This window comes from Scyliorhinus canicula, chromosome 6 (assembly GCF_902713615.1).
Source record: "Scyliorhinus canicula chromosome 6, sScyCan1.1, whole genome shotgun sequence".
NCBI lineage: Eukaryota > Metazoa > Chordata > Chondrichthyes > Carcharhiniformes > Scyliorhinidae > Scyliorhinus > Scyliorhinus canicula.
In genome coordinates this window covers 137,751,169-137,771,394 of record NC_052151.1, presented here as the reverse complement: position 1 = coordinate 137,771,394, position 20,226 = coordinate 137,751,169, and the positions used below count along the sequence as shown (strand labels likewise).

The 20,226-nt window shown below is 42.1% G+C and overlaps 1 protein-coding gene across 5 annotated transcripts in view; it reads right to left on the bottom strand.

Annotated features, from left to right (window-relative positions):
• Nucleotides 1–7,218, bottom strand: part of LOC119967520 (kelch-like protein 29) — a 499,347-nt gene extending 492,129 nt beyond the window's left edge. For 2 of the 5 annotated variants that reach the window (XM_038800186.1, XM_038800188.1), the window contains exon 1: nucleotides 6,845–7,218. The gene's annotated coding sequence lies outside the window, so the exon portion shown is untranslated. Of the gene's footprint in view, nucleotides 1–6,410; nucleotides 6,545–6,844 lie in introns of those variants that run through there. The other 3 variants (XM_038800191.1, XM_038800190.1, XM_038800187.1) reach the window with 3 other exon arrangements.
• Between the last annotated feature and the right edge of the window lie 13,008 nt (nucleotides 7,219–20,226).

Below are 20,226 nucleotides of genomic sequence, written 5' to 3'. Positions count from 1 at the left end.
GTCTACCTGCCTGCTGCTTTCAGGGACCTATGAACATGCACCACAAGATCCCACTGGTCCCCTGTACTTCCTAGCATCCTACCGTTCATTGTGAATTCACTTGCCAGTCCTCTCAAAATACATGCTCACACATTTTTGCTGATATCATGTCAGTTCTGCGCTTAATTTCATTATAATTGTATTTCATTCTTCGGTCCCAAAAGTGCCCGTTTTTCCTCAGAAGTCAACAGCCTCCCAGTACCTCGCCTTCATATATTTGTACACTATTTCACCATGGATATCCAAAAGGCCTTTCCACCACAGACTCATTTTCCAGTGTGGGGTTCAAGACAACAATCCGGAACAGGAGCCCTAGAACGCTGTGTACTACCATTGACCTGGCTGATATTAGCTAAATTAGCACAGCTCGTGATGAAGAACCGTGCGCCTTTACTGACATCAGGCAATATCTTCTTTTAAATCCTCATTTTATTTTCCGTTCTTTCTATGACTATTTGACTGGAAAGTAATATATACATAAAATCCTATCAAAACATTTTATAATAAAATGGATGTTTTAGTCCTTCATTTTTATTTTTGTAAAATTCAGAAAACTGAATGCTCAGCTCCACTCACTAATTAGTATATAGACGCTGTTGCTCATGATAATCAGCACTCAAAAAGTGCATTAATATTTATTTTGGTCCAATCATAATGCCTATTAAAGCAATCCATTCATGTACTGATCCATTATTCCACATTAGTAGATTAAACAGTAATTAATGTGCTGATTGGCAGGCACAGGGGGCATTGGTAAACAAGTACATATTTTTTTAAGTGGCATCTACTAATAGTAATCATATATGCTACAGTACATTTTATACTGGAACCATCGACATCCCGTGCCACCGTAAAATATGCCAAACAACATTATAACTGGACTGGTATTTACTGAAGGATTTGAGACTTTCACAATATTTGTTCTCCTTTCCTCTGGTTCACCAGGCCACAGATTCTCACAGCTCACATGCTCCAGTAAAGTGTTTGAAATCCAAGCTTCTAGATATAAGGAAGGAATGTGTGATGCATGTACATGCATTGCCCTGTAATATGTTGCAGCAGCCAATCAGTGGAAATTCATTTTCTAGTGGGTATTTTAAGCAGCGAAATGGTGCAAACAGCAAAGGGAAGAAACAGGGCTGAAAAGATAAACATCCTGGGGTTACTATTAACCAGAAACTGAACTGGAACTACCACATAAATACTATGGCTACAAGAGCAGTTCAGAGGTTGGGAATCCTGTGGCGAGTAACTCACCCGACTCCCCAAAGACTGACTATCTACAACGCACAAGTCAGGTGTATTATGGAATATGCTCCACCGGACTGGATGAATAGCTCCAAGAAGCTTGACGACATCCAGAAGAAAGCAACCTGCCTGATTGCCACCCATCCACCAACTTCACCATTCATTCCCTCCACCACCAATACACAGTGGAAGTGGTGTGTACCATCTACAGGATGCACTACATTAATCACCAAGGCACTTTGACAGCACCCTCCAAACCGGCAACCTCTACTACCCAAATGAACAACGCAATACATGCATGGGAACACCATCACCTACAAGTCTCCTCCCCCCCCCCCCCCACTGACCAAACCACACATCGTCCTTGGAACTATATCAACATTCCTTCACTGTTGCTGGGCCAAAATCCTGGAACACCCTTCCTAACAGCACTACGAGTGCACCTACACCACACAGACTGCATTGGTTAAAGGACAATTAGAGATGGGCAATCAAAGCTAGCCAACCCAGCGACACCCGCATCTAATACAAGTTCGTAGATTGTATTTGGATAATTGTAATTAGAAACTCCATATTTTGAAAGATAATATGGTTGATTATTTAGCATGTTAACTCTTTGCAGAAATGAGTATGGCATACTGACAGGATAGAATACATAGTTCTCACTGTACTCTTGTAGATGAATATTTCTGGAAAGGATTATGGTGGAACTGACTGGTTGTGAATCTTGGAAGGTGGTTTAATTATGGTTTCCAAACATAAATAATTAAGCAGCTAACATCCTTCAAGCACTGCTCCCTCAGCTTATTATGTGTGATTTTCTTTTGGGAACAGGGTTTTAACCTAACAAATAGTAAATTTTGTCAAGCACACTGGTTAGCACCGTTGCTTCACGGTGCCAGGGACCCAGCTTGAATCACTGTGCGGAGTCTGCACGTTCCCCCTGTGTCTGTGTGGGTTCCCTCCAAGTGCTCCGGCTTCCTCCCACAAGTCCCGAAACACTTGTTTATTAGGTGAATTAGACTTTGAATTCTCCCTCTGTATACCCAAACAAGCGCCAGATTGTGGCGACTAGGGGCTTTTCACAGGAACTGCATCTCAGTGTTAATGTAAGCCTACTTGTGACAATAATAAAGATTATTAAATGTTTGTAACATTTAACAATGGAGTACAATGGAGTAATTCTCAGATTTAAAAAGTCTCTTTTCTCAAGAAATTTGCAGATCCATTCACATTTATAGATTTTAAACTTATGTTCAGTTTCAGACATCCCAGGAGACCTATTAAAAAATTAATCTTTCCCAACTGTTCTCACTTCTGCACTAAGTATTGACTGTGCAAGTTAGTTAACAAAAGGTATCAATCTTTAAATGTTATACTTCAGCTATCAGAATCACTTTAAGGGCAAGTTAAATACTGCTTTGTTGATTATGAAAAATATATAAATGTTATCTCCAACATCTAAAAAATATTATGCAGACAAATCTGGTCATAAGATGGCGATATTACTGTAGATATGATGTAACATGTTGTGGTGTAACTCCAGAAAAGCAGTGTATTTTAGCAATGCTTCTGGATATCTTAAGTGAGGGAACAGGAGAGAAAAAGATTTAAAAGTTTGTCTTCCAAATTTATTTTCTTTTTTGCGCATACAAGATGAAGTAAAGACTAAATGAATTATTTGACGAAGGCAGCAAACTAAAGCAAATATGCATATTTATACATGCAAGTTGTTGATCTCTTGTCCCGCTCAATTGCTGGCTGAAGAACTGAAACAGAAAGTAGTGCGTTTACTCATGTTTGAATACTTGCAGCAGAAGTCAGAGTTTTACAGCACAAGAGGCCCTCCAGTCCATCGTGTCTGCGCCGGCTATCAAGCAACTATCTATTCTGTTTCCTTTTTTCAGCACCTAGTCCGTAGCCTTTTATGCAATGGCATTTCAAGTGCTCATCTAAATGCTTCTTAATTGTAGTGATGAGAGAATATAAAACTAGTCAGCGCACGGCTTAAATACATAATGACTTTCACCACTACCACTATCAGGTTCACCACTACCTGATCCTAGGACAGGCAACAGTCATGGGACAGTCAAGCATGTAGATCATGAGCTTGCCACGAATACATCTCTGCTGCAGAAGTTGAAACCTCAAAAAGCCTTACTGCTTAGAACAAACTTTTTCACCTGCCTAAATCTCCTTCAATGCTGTCTAGTTAGGAATTGATTATATTTTGTCTCAGTCATAATAAGTTTTGTTAATTAAAGATTTTAGTGCATTATTTGACTACAAAAGAAATTTGGCTCAGTGGCAGTATCAAATTGTCAAGTGCCCAAGCCCTACTTTAGGGAGCCCCGGTGACCAGAGGCTAGAATATGGTCTTAAGATAGTGGATTTGGATCCAGCAGAGTACTCTGGACAGTGGCTCAGTGGAAAGTATTCCCACCTTTGAGTTGGAGCTTTGGATTTTGGACCAATTCCATTTGCGACTGGAAATCTGAGCAGCAAACACCAAATATTGGTTGAACATCCTGCAGGTGCCCTTGCCTCCACCTGGGAGAAGGTAGTCCGAGGACAAAACAGTGATGAAAGCATCGCAGTTGCTCTTTCCCAGTCAATAGTTCAGGAATCTCATGTGCAAGATTTGAGTTAGGATCTGTCCATAGTGCAAAAATCTGTTTTCTGGACTTAGCTTAGCTTTGTAACAAAGCAAGTCTTTTGAAATGTAAATGTTAAAAATCAGGTAAGAATTGTTGTTTATTTCATTAAAATGTCTCATGTTTCACATAAATGAATTGCTTTTTGAGGTGCATAAACCATAGTCTCTTCCTGCAAACAGCAATGAAAATAATGCGTTTGTAAGACATGCGTATGATAACATTTAATGTGTTCATAATACCCATAGTGATCAGCTCAGTGACAACTCAACGGTATCTGTATTGGTGACTTGACATTTAGCAAATGATAGAAAATCTATGATCAATTTGGTAAAATAAAGCACGGTCTTTAGTAGGCAGTTTAGTGTGTTGGCACACAACCAAAATGACAATTGGAAGTTTATTTCAGATAGATTACTATCCATGTTTCCTAAAAGCTGGCAAATAAGCTAAAATACTGCACAACTCTCTCATTTGGGACATTGCTGGTATTGGATCACCAATCTGAATAAGTCAGATCAAATTTTTCTCAGATCTTGAAAATGCCATTTGGAGTTTTTGCAACCATCCATCCACCAATCTGGAAATGACAATTTAAAAACATTGAAATATGAAATAAATACTGAAAAATATTATTTTATGGATCCGATATCGATTAGTGCTACACACCCTCTCTTTCCTTCAATGACTCACTGTAAACTTCTTTGTGATTCTGTTCGTCAGTGCAATGCTGGAGGACTATTTGAACAAAACATCACTTGAAATGAAGAGGTATGCTGGAGGTCAGAACGTTTAAAGCAGTGAAACACAGTTCCTCTGACAAATTTGACCAGAAATAAAAGTAACAAAAAAAAACGTTGTGTTCACAGAGCATCATTCAGAGATTCGAACCATCCCCCAAGCCCCGTGTAGTCCCTGCCCGAATGTAGAAAAGACAGCAAGCTTCCCTAATCATCAAGGTGACAGTGGCCATCAGTTGATCTGCTGCCTTGTTTAGGTATTCAGGGATAAGTGTCGGACACTACACAAGGGAGTACTTTGTTCGTGTGCCATTAGATCTTTTACATCTATCGGAAAGGGTAGCCGTGGGCTCGGATTACAGTCTCCCCTGCAAGACGGCACCGCTGGCTAGGCAGCTCTCCTCTCCAATCAAACAGAACACAAGTCATGAAAACTGCTGAAGTTTTGACGTCGAGTACTCCCAGACCATGGTCTAAATGTGTACAATAACAGCCCATAGTGCAGTTACACCTATGCGTTCTGAAATGCTGCGTTTTTCGTCTTAAATTACATTTTACCAGAACCTTAAAATCAATCTTAGGTGTATCTTATTTTAATCGGAATGCTATTTGGTTAAAAATGAATTAAGCTGTCAGCCCTGCTTGTTGAAGAGCCCGAGGCGCTATCCATGCTTTTGAAATCGATTTGTTGTTTTTCCCCCCTCCTCATGCGATTGAAGCATTTCCAGTCGGTTTTCGAACTGATGCCCACGTCTGGGATTTCAAGCCCTTCATCGCGCCATTGCAGTGGAGCGAAGATGTGCGCCTAAAACAGAGGGGGGCTGTTCCAAACACGAAATCTGGGCTCATGGAGCCGAAAGCCGCGCAGTGAACTCCGCGAGGGATGCAGGGCGCCCAGCGCTGCTACACACGTTAGGGCGGTGAGCGGGCTTGCCTCTGCTCTCTGACAGAATGAGAATCTTACCCTGGTGCCGAGGACGGGAATGGGAGAACATGCACGGCGGCGAAAGCTGAAGCTGCACAGTTCCTCAGACCCCCGGGGGGGGGGGGGGGAGAGGGCAGACCCCGGGGGGGGGGGGGAGGGCAGACCCCGGGGGGGGGGGGGGGAGGGCAAACCCCCGAAACTACACCGGCTACTGAGAGAGTTTTAAACCAGTCCATCTGTACCAGACCGACCGCAGCATACAAATCCGATTCGAAATCTGCATTCTCCTTGAGCTGTGCAAGGAATGATATAAAAAGACCTTTGTTCGAATAGATTATGGGAGATTAATAGCCGGGCAAAATAACCTTAGACTAGCCTGGCACCAGGAAAAGAAATTCTCATCATTTTGCAAAAACAAGACTGCTCAGACCACACCATCAGCACAACTGGTTCAAACTCTTCCGCTGTTACACCGCGTCCTTCCCCTGTACAGTAATATATACAATAATCCAATCCACGGAAAACATACATACAAGTATCAATCAACTTTCAGAAAGTCTGACAAAGTTATGAAAACAAATGGAAATTCCTGCACGGATTCACAATCGCCTCACAACACAGCCCACAAAATCGACAAATCCGGGCACGTAGTATTTCAGCTGATATAAAGCCGCCCCCGGTCCATCGGCAACACAGCGTGCCTGACTGATCCCGGCAAATTCAGGAGGGTGAAGAGAAACGAAAAATGGGTCTGGGGCAAAACGCAGGCGAAGAGTGGAGAGAAAGGCGCGCAGATAAACTTACTCGAGACGTTTGTGAGCCAGCTTTGGAGCGAGGCACGCTTTCAGTAAGTTGTGCTGTTTGTGCCGGGGGATGCGGTGCAGCGGCCGCTATAAATCCAAGTGTTTAATGTGTCACTTTGGCTGGCGAGCGGCAAGTTTTATAAAGGGGCAGGCGGGCGCGCAGGCGCAGGCAGCTGCTTGCAGACAGTGATGCTGGTAGCAGAGAGAGGCTCCTCTAGGCAGCCGTTTGCAAGCCTCTCACAGCGGTTTCCCCAGCCCCACACAAGCCCACTGACCACACTTCACAATAAACCATCTCGCCATCCAACCTGACCATTTTCAACAACAAACAAAACGTTGAGACCGCTTTTGCCCATCACCGCCGCCAGTAAGAAAAGCACGGCTCAAAAGACACTGATTTTTAAACGACGATTCAATGCACAGAACAGCTCTTACCTCCACTGTCCAGAGTTGGAGGTTGCGTCCTTGCAAAATTCTCGGGAAAGGAAATGAGGCTTCTTTCTTGTTTGTTTGTTTGTTTGGTTAAACAGGCGGTAGCCAATCGCGGAAGGATGTCCCGTTTAATTCAGATTCCAGATATTTGAGGATAAGCCATTTGAGCGGATCAGCTGCTTGATTGCTTTTTTGTGTGTGTCTCCCTCTCACTCTCCGGGTTTTTTTCCACGCAGTAAAAGAGAGCAGGATGGTAAATTTATTATTTCTAAACTGTTTTATTTAATTATCTCCCCCGCCCCTCCTCCATCCCCTCCTCTCTAAAGAGGACAGTTGATTGACTGCCTTCCACTCGCCCTCCTGCTGCTGTGTTGAGCTCGCTTTGCTGACAGCCGAGCACCAGCAGTAGCAGGGGGAAGGCAGGCTGCTACCTTCTCCCGCGCGCGCGCTGCTGTCAGAGCCCGGAGCGCGCACGCCCCGTGCCGGGGCTGATCCAGCGCACCCGGGACACGCGCGCGGGCTGGGGGCGTCCGCCCAGACCCAGGTGTAACCAGGCTCTGGTTGGGTTGGGTAGAGAGTTCCCCCGGGACTCTCAGGTTTGCTTTTATCCCGAACAATTATTGAAAACGTGCGATATTTCGCAGTAGGCTTTTAAAAATGTAACTGGGATTTATTAAAACTAAGACAGCCGAAATAGGCAATATCATTATGGGTGCATTAAAGCTTCACCCGATGCCGATGTTTATGTCGTGACATTGTTGCCCTATTATGTATTCATGTACTTAATGATTTGTTGAACTGGCATAAAAATACTTTTCACTGTACCTCGGTACATGTGACAATGAACACATCCAATCCAATCAATTCATCGCCATTTCAATTTTCGAGGCAATGCGTAATAACTGATATATTTTAACTTAAACTTTATTTGTAATCGAAGTGTAAATGCTAGTAAGTTTTTAAAAAACGAAATAGTGAGAGGCAGTGAAGACGAGAATGTCTCTGCCTATACATACCCAGCCCTCCACGGGTCCCCATTCCCCACATGTTTCACCATATGCAGTGGACAAGATCTCGTCAAGCATTTCAATTTTTCCAAAGTTGAAACTGTTAACCTACAGTTGAGGATGTGCATGACCCAATTGCCTCTACAGTACTGAAATCTGCAGTGGTGTCTTTCTCCGGTACCCCATTAATACGCGTATTCTTTATTTGCAATCTAATGTGAAAAATAGAAAGGGGGTGGGGATGGAATTTGTTAAGAAATGTTAACCCAAGATATTATTATATGACGTAGCTCTGTTCCTAATGATGCGATTGCTATCATAAAAAGCTCACGCAGATTGCTTCGGTCATTGCCTTGATTACATTTGTTACTCATGACGCAATTGTGTGGCAGCTTCAATTCGCGCTATTATTCCTGTCAGATTGCTTAATGCACCCCATAATGATATTCCCTATTTCGGCTGTTTAAATAGGTCTTAACACATTCATTTGACAGGTTAACGCCTCAATTAAGATAGTAGACCAATGAATTCCCTACAAAAACATTAATGGGCTTGTACACTATAATTACAGAGTGCAATTTCAAGACCTCTGTGATTAATATAAGGGAAGAGCTAAAAGGCAGAGGTCTGTGCTCTGAGAACATAAATTATTTAATCCTAAAGTTCACCAAGACTGTAAAAATATCGGAATAGTTTCCTAATGGATGACAAAAGGAAGCAAATTCTTTAGTTCCTGCTTAAAGATGGGAAAATAAATGTGATGGCTTGGAATTCTACTGCTTAATACATGGGAATAAACTGTTAATTAAGAGGTACTTTGGCAAGATTCACTTTCTGAATAGAACAATAATAAGTACTCTACCAATAGATAACTAAGTAGACAATGGATTAGCGTTGCAATTTTCAGGAATTATTTATAGGAACTCATGTCATGAATTAATAGTGAAAATATGTTAAGGGCATTAAGGTTTCATTAACTCAGAACTTGGATTAGGGATCACTATTTTACAAACTTCTATCGTCTAATACATACAGTTATTCATGAAGGCCCACCTTCTCAACCTTGCTTGAGGTGTGGCGATCCTCAGGTTAAATCGGCACCAGTCTGCTTTCCCCCTCAAAGGGAAAAAGTAGCCTATGATCATCTGGGACTATGGCGACTTTACCTTACCTTACCTTGCCTTTATACAGTATCTTCCTCACTGTTCACACTGCCTCCTCCGTTGTTGTTGCCATGTAGAGATTCCTGGTTGAGTCGCAAGTCATATCCACCCAGGAAATTGTAGTTTCAGCTGTTATTTTCCAATACCAACCATGTCAATTGCAGGCTTAAATTCAATTTTTTACATGACACAGCACTTCACTAGGACAGATTTGTTGTGCAGCTCTATATCTCTACTTGCATTTTATTTATTTTTGTATTATTGACTATTAACTATCATTATTTATTAAATTTGCCATTTTTTCTTGGATGTTTTGCAAATTTGCTAATGCACTGTATGTACTGTATGTATTATTTATGGGGCAGCACGGTGGCGCTGTGGGTTAGCCCTGCAGCCTCACGGCTCCAGGGTCCCAGGTTCGATTCCGGCTTGGGTCACTGTCTGTGTGGAGTTTGCACATTCTCCCCGTGTGTGCGTGGGTTTCCTCTGGGTGCTCCGGTTTCCTCCCACAGTCCAAAGATGTGCAGGTTAGGTGGATTGGCCATGATAAATTGCCCTTAGTGTCCAAAATTGTCCTTAGTGTTGGGTGGGGTTACTGGGTTATGGGGATATGATGGAGGTGTGGACCTTGGGTCGGGGGTGCTCTTGCCAAGAGCCGGTGCAGACTCGATGGGCCGAATGGCCTCCTTCTGCACTGTAAATTCTATGATTTGTTAAAAGTTCATTTGAACAGGGAAGAAAAATAGAATGCATGCATCAGCTTCTGCTCGAATCTAACTGAACATAATGCAGAGCGTTAGACAAACTGTTTCATGTTTCACTTCAGATTCAGGCAGCTGACCCCATAAAGATGTGAATCTCCACAACTCCCTCAGTCTGTGCAATTTTGAACTTTATGAGATATCCATGCAATACTTTAAGACTTTTTATTGACTTCCAGGTACTCACTCTGAGGTCAACAGTCACCTAAGACTCAATTACTTAGTCGCTAACTTATGACAGCTATTGATTTATCATTGGAAATACTTTTTTTTTTGCTTCCAGACAAATCATAATTCAATCATTTCCTTGACACAAGATTGCACTGATTTTCTAGCTTTACACTATCTGCTCATGAATTTTCTATGTTATTGTTTTAAAACCCAGGCGATTTTCAAAATTTTGCAATAAATTCAGTAAATTCAGAGAAAATATACCCAATTTTGAAGTTGTAGCCTCAACAGTCATCTCACTGATTATACATTGTAGCTCTATATAATAGTGCAGACTACAATCGGTTTTATTTTAAAATTCTTGGGTTGCAGGTTTTGACATACAGGGTGGAATTTATTGTCCATCCTGAGTTACCCTTTTGAAAGTAGTGGTAGGCTTTCATGTGTGTTGTAGTTATTCCCAATTGGGGAGGAAGTTCTAAGAATTTGACCAAAGTGATGAGGAAGGGGGTTGTAAGTTAAAATCACGATTTTATGTGAGCTAACGAGTCATGGCAAATTTCTGCAATGCATCAGTAAATTAGACACACTGCAACCATGGTATTCCAATCATGGTGGGTGTGGATTTTTAAGGCAGTAGTAGGTGACATGCCAAGCAAGTGGACAGCTTTTTCCTGGATGGTGTTGAGCTTCTTGATTGTTTAAACTGAAACCATCAGGTAAGTGGAGGGTATTCCATTACCCTCCTGACGTGTAATAATAATAATTATGAGGTTTACAAGTGGCAAAGGGACGAAGTGCACCCTGACAATGCAGTGCCCAGCAGAATTGTCCAGGTAAGTTATTTTTTACTCAATTAAAATTGATGCATGGCACATTCTAAAAAGGTTTGATTTTTACACAACTCCTGTTTCTGGACAGTTGAATTTATAATAATAATCTTTATTAGTGTCATAAGTAGGCTTACATTAACACTGCAATGAAGTTACTCTGAGAATCCCACTGTCGCCACACTCGGGTACACTGAAGGAGCATTCAGAACGCCCAATTCACCTAACAAGCATGTCTTTCAGGACTTGTGGGAGGAAACCGGAGTACCCGGAGGAAACCCACACAGACATGGGGAGAATGTGCAGACTCCGCACAATGACCCAAGCCGGCAATCGAACCCGGGTCTCTGGCACTGTGAAGCAACAATACTAACCACTGTGCTACAGTGCCGCAGATGTGGGTGACAGAGAAGTTTTGTGGAATCGGGGTAAGCCACTGAATATAAAATACCTACCCTCTGACTGTAGCCCAGTATTTATGCAACCGGCCTAGTTAAATTTGTGGTTAATGGTATACTCCAGGATGTTGATGCTGGGAAAACTCAGTAATGATAATGCCATTGAATATCAAGAGCTGATTAGACATTCCCTGACTGGAGGGGGTCATTACCTGGTACTCGAGTTGCATGAATGTTAGTTGTCATTTATCAGCTGCGCATTTGGCTGCAGATAGGCATGGACTGGTTCATTATCTCAGGAATGGAACTAAATTCTGCAATCATCAGCAAACAGCCCCACTTCTGATGTATGGTCCAGGGAAGTTCATTGATGAAGTAGCTGAAGATCATTGGGCCCATGATACACCCCTGAGGATAGCTATAAACATTTGGCTACACAGTCAGAGATACTGTATCATAGTAGCTCAAATCCTGACTCCCCAAAGCCTGTCCACTACCTACATGGCATATGTCAGGAGTATGATGGAATACCCTCCATATGCCTGGAACAATGGAGTGAACTTTAGCAGTGCTGTCATTTATAGTGACACATACAAAGTGCAGTCATTTTCTACATTCACCCCCAATTTTTCACCATGGCTATTAATAGACTTCAGTTTGAAAAAAAATCTGAACACATTTCTTTCAAATAGTCTTCATGAATAAGGATTCACATTCCTTCATAAAAGGAGTATCTTGCTGCAGACTTAATCAAAGAGAGAATAAGAAGTGCTACCACAGCCTTCCTTTTCATCAGCTATAGTATTATACAACTGATTTGCAACATTCAGCCAGCGCATAGGTATGATAAAGACTAATAATTCTTCAGGCCCAACTGCAAACTAAAATTTCCAACCATACCCCGAGTGGCTCAAAACATTACACACCATAGAATTCAGAAAATACCACTACTAAAATTCTATTTACCCATAAAGATTTCTTGGCCACACAACATTATAAAGTTCTTGACTTAGAATATTGTCTCTTGCAGCTTTGTAAAATATTCAAAATTTAAATGCATTTGCATACACATTGACAGTTATGCATGCCTAACAGAACTTCTAGTGTCAGTTAACTCTAACATCTTCTTCACTTGATACAATGATGACTCTCAAAGCCTAGGTCTACACAAGGTACTTTAATGTAGTTTAATGAGTGTATCTAACTTCCTCTAACTTTTTTTGTAACATATATTGTACATGTTGCACTTTTGAATGTTTTGAAAACATCATAAGAACTAGGAGCAGGAGTAGTCCATCTGGCCCCTCGAGCCTGCTCCGCCATTCAATGAGATCATGGCTGATCTTTTGTGGACTCAGCTCCACTTTCTGGTTCGAACACCATAACCCTTAATCCCTTTATTCTTCAAAAAACTATCTATCTCTATCTTAAAAACATTTAATGAAGGAGCCTCAACTGCATCACTGGGCAAGGAATTCCATAGATTCACAACGCTTTGGGTGAAGAAGTTCCTCCTCAACTCAGTTCTAAATCTAATTCCCCTTATTTTGAGGCTATGCCCTAGTTCTGCTTTCACCCGCCAGTAAACAACCTGCCCGCATCTATCCTATCTATTCCCTTCATAATTTTATATCTTTCTATAAGATCCCCCTCCTCCTTCTAAATTCCAACGAGTACAGTCCCAGTCTACTCAACCTCTCCTCATAATCCAACCCCTTCAGCTCTGGGATTAACCTAGTGAATCTCCTCTGCACACCCTCCAGCGCCAGTATGTCCTTTCTCAGGTAAAGAGACCAAAACTGAACACAATACTCCAGGTGTGGCCTCACTAACACCTTATACAATTGCAGCATAACCTCCCTAGTCTTAAACTCCATCCCTCTAGCAATGAAGGACAAAATTCCATTTGCCTTCTTAATCACCTGTTGCACTTGTAAACCAACTTTTTGCGGCTCATGCACTAGCACACCCAGGTCTCTCTGCACAGCAGCATCTTTTAATATTTTATCATTTAAATAATAATCCCGTTTGCTGTTATTCCTACCAAAATGGATAACCTCACATTTGTCAACATTGTATTCCATCTGCCAGACCCTAGCCCATTCAATTAACCCATCCAAATCCCTCAGACTTCCAGTATCCTCTGCACTTTTTGCTTTACCACTCATCTTAGTGTCATCTGCAAACTTGGACACATTGCACTTGGTCCCCAACTCCAAATCATCTATGTAAATTGTGAGCAATTGTGGGCCCAACACTGATCCCTGAGGGACACCACTAGCTACTGATTGCCAACCAGAGGAACACCCATTAATTCCCACTCTTTGCTTTCTATTAATGAACTAATCCTCTATCAATGCTACTACTTTACCCTTAATGCCATGCATCTTTATCTTATGCAGCAACCTTTTGTGTGGCACCTTGTCAAAGGCTTTCTGTAAATCCAGATATACCACATCCATTGGCTCCCGTTATCTACTGCACTGGTAATGTCCTCAAAAAATTCCACTAAATTAGTTAGGCACGGCCTGTCCTTTATGAACCCATGCTGCATCTCCCCAATGGGACAATTTTCATCCAGATGCCTCGCTATTTCTTCCTTGATGATAGATTCCATCATCTTCCCTACTACCAAAGTTAAGCTCACTGGCCTATAATTACCTGCTTTCTGCCTACCTCCTTTTTTAAACAGCGGTGTCACGTTTGCCAATATCCACTCCGCCGGGACCACCCCAGAGTCTAGTGAATTTTGGTAAATTATCACTAGTGCATCTGCAATTTCCCTAGCCATCTCTTTTAGCACTCTGGGATGCATTCCATCAGGGCCAGGAGACATGTCTACCTTTAGCCCCATTAGATTGCCCATCACTACCTCCTCAGAGATAGCAATCATCTCAAGGTCCTCACCTGTCATAGCCTCATTTCTGTCAGTCACTGGCATGTTATTTATGTCTTCCACTGTGAAGACTGACCCAAAAAACCTGTTCAGTACCTCAGCCATTTCCTCATCTCCCATTATTAAAACTCCCTTCTCATCCTCTAAAGGACTAATATTTACCTTAGCCACTCTTTTTTGTTTTATATATTTGTAGAAACTTTTACTATCTGTTTTTATATTCTGAGCAAGTTTACTCTCATAATCTATCTTACTCTTCTTTATAGCTTTTTTAGTAGCTTTCTGATGCTTCCTAAAGAGCTTTGCCATTTTGTGTGCTTTGTATGTATCAAATGAAGTGCCTCACAAGATTTGTAAAGCAAAAGGTTTGAGAACCATTGCCTTAATAATAGTGAAAAAGGTTAGCAATCAATTGTAGCAGGTCCAATAGTACAGTTGCGATTGAATTTATTTCTATGTGTAATGCTTATGAGCAATTTCATTTCAAGTAGATTTCAACAATTAAAAGCAAACTAAGTATACATAATGTCAATGTGTTGGAAAGCAGGAGAAGTTACTAGGTATCACGAGTAGAATTTGATAAATAAAACTTTAAGACAAAATATACATTAGAAAAGGGGTAGCATGATGGTGCAGTGGTTAGCACTGCTGCCTCACAGCACCGAGATCCCAGGTTCAATCCCGGCTTTGGGTCACATCTGTGTGTAATTTGCACATTATCCCCGTGTTTGTATGGGTTTCGCCCCCACAACCCAAATTAGAATGAAAAATAGAAAATATTATCAGAAAATGAAAGGTAAAACAATTAATAAGTTGGATTTAAAGTTGAGAACATTTTAACTGTGGTCAATATTGGTTCAGCAGTTACAGTAAATATTGTGTATAGGTACATTCGTCGAAGGCAGGTTGTACTAACACTTAATAATGTAATAGTGCCCCAAGGGAACATGTTCAGATACTTGCAGGTAAAGGCGTTCGCTAGGCGACAGGTAGAGGGATTCTCTTTGCTGCCCTCGCGGGGGACGATGGACAGAGTGCTTTCGGGGGTGTGGGTCGGAGAGGGGAAGGTGTCTGACATCTATAAGGTAATGCAGGAGGTGGAGGAGTTGTCAGTGAAGGAGCTGAAGGCTAAATGGGAGGAGGAACTCGGGGAGCAGATAGAGGACGGGACTTGGGCGGATGCCTTGGAGAGAGTCAACTCTTCCTCCTCATGTGCGAGGCTTAGTTTCATCCAAATTAAGGTGCTGCACCGGGCCCACATGTCCGGGACTAGGATGAGTAGGTTCTTTGGGGGTGAGGACAGGTGCACCAGATGTTCGGGGAGTCCAGCGAACCACGTCCATATGTCCTGGGCATGCCCAGCACTGGAAGAATTCTGGAAGGGGGTGGCGGGGACGGTGTCGAGGGTGGTTGGATCCAGGGTCAAACCAGGGTGGGGACTCGCGATTTTTGGAGTTGCGGTAGAGCCGGGTGTGCAGGAGGCGAAAGGGGGGGGGGGGTTGGGGTTGGGGGGTGGGGGGGGTGGGGTGGAGGGGGGTGCGGTGGGGGGTGTGGGGTGGAGGGGGGTGCGGTGGGGGGGTGGGGTGGAGGGGGGTGCGGTGGGGGGTGGTGGGGATGGGGTGGGGGGTTATTATTGGTATTTTTGGTATTTTACTATGGTGCGTTATTGTTGTATAAATTCAAAATTTTTCAATAAAAATTATTTTAAAAAAAAACGTAATAGTGACAACACACAAGGAATACATGTCTGTGCACTTTAGCTATAGTGGTGTGTCCCAGATGTAGGAAAGGAAAGTGTTGGCGGGTCACATCTGGTTGGTCTTCGCTGTTTCTTAGCATCGAGGTACAGGTCACGTTGAGAGGTTTTTGGAAACAGGTCATTCAGCTTCCACTTTTCTGCCTTGCAAATAATAACAGATAAATAAAGGGGGAAAAAATCAAATGAAAAAGTCTTATTCCACTGCACTTCCATTGCTTAAGAGGATGCAATGAACTTCAGGTCCCTATATCTAGAAGCACTAGAAATAACTCAGTAAATAGTAACAGGGGCTCCAGACTTCAAGGGTGAGATTCTCTGGCCTCCCGACAGCATGTTTATAGGTGGTAGCAAGCGGCCTGCCATTGCCTGGAAGTGGGTGTTTCTGGTCCCACCGCTAGCAATGGAATTTCCTATTAAATTCACCCATGCTGCTGGGAAACCTGTGACGGGGGAAGATCATGCTGGCCTAAACAGCCAGAAGATCTCAACCTAAGTTATTAAGATGTGACGAAATGCTTGGGTAGCCAGTCTCTAATGAATAAGAAACAAACAAAGCAAAAGATCAGCTAACTCAAAATTTTAAGGGGTGAATTTGACAACCAGGTGTAGTGAGAACTTGTGCAAAACCAGGATGTAAATCTTAAAGGGAGTAGCTATACCTGATGTAGAGGATTCAATGTCCTCATAAATGGAGTGCTGGATGGCATCATAGAGGATAGCTCATTGGGGTTGTCATTTGGATGGTAATTGGTTAGAGCAGGCCACCTGTCCTTTATAGAGTCCAGTGAATTTTTGTTCCACTGAAATGAATGGAAATGGTATGATTATCTGGTCCATTCTGTCAGGTTACATCCCAGCTGGGAGTGTTGAAAATTTCTTCCAGAAGGTCTGTTTTAGTCACTGCTAAAGGAATTGTAGCACTCATTTATGCAGTTGGCAGTTGATGCCGATGTATTGTTGGTTAACTCATCTAGGAATTGTGTCTGCTTTTCTAACACAAGCTTGAACATTTACCCCCACACTCAGCTAAGTAGCTCATAGTGTGACTTTGTGACTTGGTACAGGCCAAAATTAATGATTGCAGATGCAAGGGATGTTTGTCCATTGTTGATTCATATCAGTACCTGAGTTAAATGGACCCTTGCATCAGGAAAACAAACTGTAGTTTTCAGGACTTCGCAATGGCTTGGTTTAGATTTGTTTGGCACCTGGCTAACCTGTAAAACCATGAATAACTGAAATAAGTAACTGTGATCATGTATACACAATGCTGAATAACATAATTGCTACTTTTCAAGATTGATGACTATGCTCTCAAAAGATCATGCTGGCATAACTGTATTTCTTAAAAACACTACCATTTAGGTAAATGTAGGGTTAGAGTTTCTTTATTTCGGGATAGGAGATTTGGATTATGATTCAGACGGATTGCTTGAACTAATATTTCAAAGGCAATGAAGGTTAGTTAAACATTCTAGTCATTATTAATGCTTCTTGCTGCTACAGCAACTCTACATTTGAATTTAATAGTGATTTTCACAGTAACTTCATTGAAGCCTACTCGTGACAATAAGCGATTTTCATTTTCATTATACCCAAATAATACAGGCATATTCTAGTCAACAAGTGTGCACACAGTCCATCTGTAGAGAGATTGAAGAAGCATATGTGTTCAATACATAAATGTCTAGTTCAGGTCGTAAGGGACTATGATTGTTAGAGCCTTAGGTTAAACTATTGTGCAGGTAGGTATAGGGCAGTATGAGTCAGCTCCCATAAGATTAAGTTGCTCAAACCATTTATGAGATGATCTGAGCTAATTAACGCAACAAATATCTATGGTAGATTGAATTGATGACACTAATATTTCATTAATAGATCAGAAACAAATTGTACCCTGCCCTCTGACACTGATGTGGCCAAATAGTTTGTACTCGACTCCATTAAAGTATTTGTACTCTGTACTTAATGATGATCGTTCTTTAATGCTAACAAGATATCAGGAATATTAACATTCTGTTAAGTTACAAGGAATTTAGAAATTGAACAGGATCAGAGCAATGTTATTTCTATGAAAAATGAACAGAAAATGTTGAAAGAGTTCAAATTCAAAGACACTAATTTTGGATTAAATAAACCGGGTGAGTAACTGTAGATATTCTAACATGTGTTCCTGAGGAGAAGAAAACAAACACTAGATGGAGACATCAAAAGCATTTGGACTAGTTTGGCATGTTTTCCAACATAATGCTACAAATTATTAAAATATATCTGAGACTGTTTTTGTATGCCATCCATAGTTATAGTATCAATTGTTTTTTGAATTTCAAATATTTGTGCTGTAAGTAATAACAAGGACACACTCAGAGCCTAAAAGAGGCTTCATGCCAACTTATTTACTTAAAAATTGACATCAAGTAGCGTATGAAAATGGAAATAGCAGCAGTAAATATTCATTGCCAAGCATTTTATTGTTTAATGTGATCCATTAAATGTAAACAAAAAAGCAAATACACTGCTCAAAAAATGAATCATCCTGATCATATTGTTTGTACTCATGCTCAGAATTACTATTGTGCACTTTAGCAGCTACAGTCAAAATGTTTTATAAAAATGAGCAACTTTATTATTGCTAGTATATCTGAAACCAATACATTGGTTCAATTAAAAAGGACTTGTTTATATCTTTATGTGTTCATGAACTTAATTGTGTTATACATTGATTTTGTACACACTAAAAGCTCAGTTGGAGATCTGTGACACAGTAGGTAGTATCCCTGCCTCTGAGCCAGTAGTTTCTGGCTTGAGTCTCAGTCCAGAACTTGAGGTCAACCTCCAAACCTTTCCAATATGCCTTTGGCAGGAGATAAGAGTGGGAGAGATATCTGGTCAGCCATGCTTGGTGCAGAGTTGTGCTCCTCACACTATAACTTCTGGCTTTAGGCTGGCAACCTGTTCCGGGGAACACAGACTTAAGTATGTGCCTTGTCTGTCTCATGTGTCTATAGACATGGAAGTCCAAGAAATCTCAGGGTTGGGTTTGAGGACTGAACCAAGGTATTTTGCAAAATGGTTACCCAATCTGATCTTTCCAATGGAGCAGAGACCCCATTGTGGCCAGTGAAGATAATATATTAATTTGAAAAAAGTTCAAATAAATCTTTGTTTCAACTGGAAGGGAGGAGGTCAATTCATTCAATTTCATTCTCCTAGATTCTCAGTTTCCATGACTACAATTCTACACCTTCCAGAAAATTGGTCCCAGTATGTCCTTTTTCCCTACCTGAAGATTCCCCTCCACCATGGTAACATCCCTTCTTTCCCTTCCAAAATCATGACAGGGTTGCCCTTGTCCTCACATCACTATAACAGTCATCTGTCATTTCAGCCTGAAATTGGTAACCTCCCCCTGACCCATCTTTTATTTCTTTTCCTGTCCCATTTGTTTACTTACTCTGAGAAGAGAGGTGGTCAATGCAGGACTGAGGGTTTGCACCTAAATGCATGCAGTATATGGAACAAGGTAAATTAGCTTGCTGCACACATCAAAATTGGCCGGTATGGTGATGTGGGCATCACAGAAATGTGGCTGCAAGGGAACCAGGGCTCGAATCTAAATATCCAAAGATATGTGTGATGCTCGATCAATGACTCCAGAAGCGATATTGGATGACAATTGAAGGCTTTATTGCACTAGATGTTTCCCCCAGCAGCGCAAGTACAGAATGCAGCTGCTGGAGAGACACAGGCTCTTATACTCTGCCTTACTGGGCGGAACCAGCAGACAGGCTTCACCAATGATATAGCAGTCTCAGGTACCTCCCACATCAATGGTCTTACAGCATTGTCCACGGTACCATAAAACCCCTAATACCGACTACCACATTCACCCCCTGTTAAAAAAAAGAGTCTGGCGGGGTGGTGGTCTCACGTTATACAGTGGTAGACGTTGAGGTTATGGTGGTACCTGGTATACATTAGCACAGTGTTTTGCCTCATTACATTTCGCAACTACTTACAGTATTTATTTACAGTCAGAATGAAGCAATTAGTTGATTGGGGGCCCTGGTCGTCCTCTGCGATCGTCGTAGCTTCAGGGGTTATGCATGCGCCGGCTGGGGCATCCGTGGCTCCGGGAGCATGGCTTCGGCTTCTTCGGTAGCTTCATCACCCCTGGATGGGACCGGTGGGAGGACCGATCCACCTGGGAAGGGGGCGGCTGTGGGGTGCGCCGGTGGGAGGAAGGGGGTGGTGGGGGTGTGGGTGGGGATCCAGTGGGCGCCAGGTCCCTAAGGGAGACTGTATCCTGTTGGCCGTCGGGGTACGCTACATAGGCGTATTGAGGGTTAGCGTGAAGTAGGTGGACCCTCTCGACCAATGGGTCCGACTTGTGCGCCCGC